This window comes from Vanacampus margaritifer, chromosome 10 (assembly GCF_051991255.1).
Source record: "Vanacampus margaritifer isolate UIUO_Vmar chromosome 10, RoL_Vmar_1.0, whole genome shotgun sequence".
Lineage (NCBI taxonomy): Eukaryota > Metazoa > Chordata > Actinopteri > Syngnathiformes > Syngnathidae > Vanacampus > Vanacampus margaritifer.
The window spans coordinates 19,215,944-19,221,943 of NC_135441.1; positions in this window are offsets into that span (position 1 = coordinate 19,215,944).

Here is a 6,000-nt window from a genome sequence, read left to right on the forward strand (position 1 = left end):
GTATTGGCCATGCAGCAAATTCACCTGACTTGAACCTCATTGAAAATGTATGGGCCTTATATGGTATTGTCAAGAAGAAGATGAGGGAACAGAAACCCCCAAATGCAGACAATCTGAGGGCCAATATTAATGCAACTTGGGCTACAATAACAGTTGAACTGTGCTAAAGGTTGATCACCTTCATGCCATGCCTCCTTATGCTGTAATTAATGCAAAAAAAAAGGGCCAACAAAGCACTGAGGGCATATTTCTTAATATTACTGTACTTATTTCATATTACAACATGAAATATTCACATTTAGTGAAATTCTGGATTTGTTTATTTTTTGTATCTTTCTGGCATAATCAACAAACTTGAAACAAATAGTCTTGAAAATTTTCAATTTGTGTGTGGCGAACAAATACAACATTTCCCTTTATGAAACAAATTATTGAAATAAATAAAGTTAATTTTTTTGGGCATTCACCTCTATAAACAGAAACATTATTAATACTACTTTGTAGCAGAAAAGCCTCTAGATGGCAGCACATGTCATGAAAAGCAAAGCAAGAGGACCCATGTTGCAAACTGTACAGTGAAGATAAGCGGTTTGGAGGTGGGTGGCAATATTTTGCATTGCTGTACAGTTTTTCAATATTTTGTGACATTTCTAACAAAACGAGTCCACATATATTTTTATCCTTGATCCCGTTCTCATTTATCTATGTCTTAATTTTCTGGATTACAAAAAAAAAAAAGCACTGGTTGAGTGACATTATCAACAGAGCAAGTCGTCATTTATTTTTTATTCATGATCCTGTACTGAACAGTGTTGCATCATCTTCCTTTGTTTTAATTAATTCTGCATGCCTATTCATCATTTAAACGCACACACGACAGCCTTAAATCACTAACTCCTGGACACAGATTGGCAGTCGATAAAAGGAAAAATGGCCACAGAGTCCTCGAGATTAAATCGCTTTCATTCTTCCTATGCCCATATCCCCACAGTGTTGGGGGCTGGGGGAGTCAAATTTTGATCTCTTTGGCCCCACACCATTTGAACCACTGCTGCCCTAGTTATTCACTTCACAAATCATCTGATGTTTAAATCACAGTTGTGGACAGAAACCAACATTTTCCCTTGTAGTAGTTGAATTCAAGCTGTTTTAAACATCATTGCCACTCACCCAGAAGTAGGACATCTCTACAAAGAAGTATTAGGACTACACTGAAAAAGATTACATTATGAGATTAAAGTCGTATGTATTTAACGTTGCAAATGTTTTCAAAAGTAAGAATCATTTTGACAGTAAAGTCGTAATTTTACAACCACATAATGAACTAATGATCTTTTCAAGCTATACTTTAGTAAATCTTTAAGAAATAATAAAATGCATCCACTCATTAGTATCAGTGTCTGTACTTTGTGTGTTTTTCTTTTCTTTAAATGGAGAAATAATCACATGAAAACAAAGTGAATCGGTTATCAACCAGTAAGCGTTCATTAAATGTGTTGACATAATGATTGCATAGAAAAGAGATTTAGTTCATGATTGCGTTTTAGTCTGTGTTCGAGAACCACCTCGGCCGCTCCATTATAACCGTACAGCCTCAAAATAGTGTAATGGAAAAGCAACCACTCCGAGTGGAGCAAAGCAGTTTGGGTCTGCAACCGGTACAATGGGAAAAAAGCTTGAACTAGAAGGGTTAGGAATAAGGGTTAATTTAGGTTAAGGTTATTTCATGAGATTATAGTATTATACTCATTTGTTATTATTTTTTATTTACAAAGCACAATACCATTTCAATTTAATAATTATGGGAAAATGTTTGTTTTTTTGTTTTTTTTTATTGAACAAAAATTATTTTCTTGGTGTTTTCCAAGACCTATTTAAAGGTGTTTAAAAATGTAATATTAACTCTTTGACTGCCAAAAACGTTAAATAACGTTTAGTAAAATCCTATGGAGGAGTGCCAAAGACGTTAAAAGATGTTTGTTTTTTTTCAAAACAGAGGTGAAACTAACCATTTTCTATTGTTGATTACTGAAAAACGGAATAAGGTAGAAACAAACTTTTTTTTCTGATGAAAGATGAGAGTCCAATCTTTCATTTGGTAGTATGTGTGTTTCCATAGTCCAAACACATCATTTTCTGTGGACCTTGAAAGATCAGTTAAAAATGCTTAAATCGGCTGGCACCCACGGCATCCCTTTTCTGAAAACGTCTGGCAGTCAAAGAGTTAAAGCTTTTTCTACATCATGCATGCTCTACCAATGCCCAGATGAGTACGAAGAGCCCTGACTGTTTTACTCTGACTGCACTTATCAGCTTTTATCTTCCCTTTGTGGTAGAGTGTGCGGACCCTTCACACTCCAGAGTTTCTTTGGTGGTGGGGGCCGAGTTTTTCTTCTTACCATTTGAAGTCATGTCTTCGTTTTGTCAACTGTGGCTGTCGCTTTAAGATCGTGCACGTATTCGCATGCGCACCATGAACGAGCCTGACACAGATGCTGCAGTTACACTTTGGGTCAGAGGTGGCAGTCGTGAGTAAAAAAGTGACAAACTGCATAAAGATCCTTTAAGAGACCTTGTTAATATATATATTTTTTTTAATTAGCCTCTCAATTGCGTAATTTTTATTATCTTAGAATACCCTAACTAAAACGATTAGCTTTAACATAAAACCAGAATTTATATAAATAAATAATTAAATAAAAACTACTCATTTTGCATTTTTCCCACCCTCCGTGGTAGTATTAGTGCTGTAGCAAAGCCCGGACAACGAAAGGTTTCACAGTCACACTCGTTTGTTTCTCTAACCATGTTAAGTTGAACAGTTGCTGCAACTGTTGCAAGTACTTTTTACATCATGCCAGATGCTGAAACTGATGTCATTCAATCATCTGATTGTGGGAATTCTGTAAAAAAACAGCAGATGCACGTCGAGTCGCTGCAATTTTGCAGGATCCGTGTGGGAAAGAGGCCAAAGGTGACTTTTTTTCTGCATTTAGAAAACATTCATTCAAATGTTTGCATTTCCATGTGCCCCCCCCCCCCCTAAATGGTAATCACCACATCTTCACCACAACCCCCGCCCCAAATGAATTACAACTTTAATCTCCATTTGACGATTCATCTTTGAGGCCTTTTCCCCTCAGTTGTTTGGACTTTCACCATCAACCGTGCTGGTCAAACAGTGACCACTAAAACAATGAGCAATGAAATGCTGCATTAATAAACTAATCTTCTGTGCAAGGGCAAACTTTCTCCAGTTTATGGTACAGTGACACATTAATCCAACCCCAAAGAACAACGGGAGTGGCACAACTAGAGGGAGAAAAACAAATGCAGAACGGATGTTTTTCCCACACACTATGTGTTTCAAAATCTATGACAGTCCCTCCTAAATTTGCATATCATGTACCATTCTTTATCGAAAAAAAAAGAATAATCAGTAAAACGTATGTTATTATGAGCACAACTTTAAAATCCATACAAACACTTGTGGGTAATGGTGGCAGTAGAGAAACCAGCAGGCACTCTAGTTTTTTAAATAGGCAATGGATCACATATAAGTGCTACTGAATGAGAGTGTCAATAATATTCTACCTCCTGAGACCTATAAATGTACAATAGGGTGTATGTCATTTTGTCTTTTCGTTTCCCCCTTCAAACATTAAAATATGTTTAGACTCTCGACGCAGTAATACACATAGGAGGAAATAACTGCTCACGGAATTGTCGATGCAACCGCAAGGAAGAGTTATTTAGGAAATAAAACACTACATATTGCCCTCTTTAGCCATTAAGAGTGTTCAGTCATCCATCCATTTTGCAAGACTGCTTGGCTTGTAAGAGTCACTGGGATGTGCATCCTCTTTCAGACCTTATTTACTCTTAGTCACAACACTTTCCGCTTGTCCAACCAGGGACCTCGTTTACTGTCTTTCATTTGATTATTTAGTACAAAATGGTTTCTAAGTGTTTGTGTACAATTAATTACTCGAATTATGACTTTACTACTGCGTTAGCGTAAGTTAGTGATGCACATTTTGACTTGGTTATCAGATTTGGGGTTGCCAGTGTGCATGCTCGCCATTTTGTTTTCAGTGAGAAAGATCATGTGGATAACAAAACTTTCAAGACCAATTTTAAAGTGCTTTCTGGGTCAAGTCAATCACAAAAGAGTCTCAAATGGCTCTCAAAGGGTTTCAGCGCTGTTGTCATGTAACATATTCTAAAGTCCCACTATAAGAAGGGCTGGTGCAGTGGCACATAAATACACCAAATTAAATTTGTAAAGAATTGTGGTGTTTTACTTAAAGTTGTGTAAATGCAACAGTTTTTTTTTGTTAAACTAAAGAAGTTTAAAGAATCATCCAAATAAATAGCAAACTTTCTAGAGTGATGGCGCAGCAAGTGTTTCTTTTGAGTACAACAGGTTATGATGTCATTTTGCAGCAATCGTGCATTATGGGTGGACTTCCTCTTGGTTCCACACACAAATTAATACAATATTTTTAGTCTTACCTTGAGCAAAACGATTGAGCGTAACGCTTGACGTGGCGTCGGCTTCCTTTTTCGTCTTCATTACGCAACACTCCTCCAAAGTTGCCCCCAAAAACTGTAATAGCCTATTTCAGACTTGCACAAGGAGAGGGAAAACGATAGCAAAGTAGATGTTGGGTTAGGCAGCTCCAGACTGTGAGGGTCACAGGTAGATGGGAGCCAGTCACCACCAATGAGTAACACCTTAATGTCCTCTCTTCCAATCCCTTTGAGGCAAGCGGTAATAAGGAAGCATCGGGGGGAAACGAGTAGATGGGGGATGAAGGTGTGACTGCAGCCAATGCCTGGAGTGTCTCTTTTGCTATTCTAATTGACGGCTATGCTAAACCATGAATGCATTCGGCACGACATTCGTCGGAAGCATTCCAGAAATGCTTTTGCCTTGAGATAACTTGAGATTCAAATCCTGCATCACTGAACCTACAGATTTTTTTTTTTAGATCCATCCCATCCATCCATTTTCTGAACTGCTTATCCTCACTAGGCTTACTGAAGCCCATCTCAGCTGTCTTAAGGCGTTTTTTTATCCTTTTCTTTACTTTTTTATGGTGACGCAACAATGTATCACAAGACAATCACTATAAAGATTTGATGTATGCCATCAAAAGTACCCTATTGTCAACTATTGATATTGTACAAACCAAAGCACAAAAATACTGTCTGATAATTTCCTGATTCTTTTTTTGATGACACCTCATTAAGGTTGGTGGTAGTTCAGAGGTTGCTACTTTCCACCTGAATTGATACAAATCATCTACCTTCATGTGTAATCTGTCACCTATTGTGTCAGCTCCCTCAGAGAAGCAGAATTAATTTCCCTTGCTAATGTTCCTTTCCTGCTCTGGTGCCAAAGCAGTTGGTTCAAAATATGGTCTAATTATCACCACAATCCCACATTGCCTTCAACCTGTTTGTATCCATCCCAACTGAATCCATACTTATAAAGTTATAAAGCTTTTCGCGACTGACTCCAACTTTCAAAATCACATTTTATTCAATAAAGCTCTTGAACAACCTATTGTTTTCAATCCTCCTAATTTCAACCAGGAGTGTTAATACATCATTTAGTAGCATCATAACAGCATCCATCAATTAATTTCCAATACCACTTAGAGCAGGGGTCTGCAACCTGCGGCTCTGGAGCCATATGTGGCTCTCTAGTCCCTCTCCTGTGGCTCCATGTGGATTTCTAAAAAATTAAATTAAAAAAAAATTGTAGAAATGAATATATTTATTTTCCCATTTTTATTTTTTTAGATAAAATATTATTTAAATGAACTAATGATTTAGATTTTATTTTATTTTTTAATAATTATATATTCAAAAATGCCAGAGTCCCAAATTTTAAGTTGTCAGAAAAAGATAGATGAAAGGTAAATGAAAAAGTTTTTTAAAAATTATCTAAAAATGTCCAAAAAGGAAGAGAAAAAACAGAAAATGACCTTA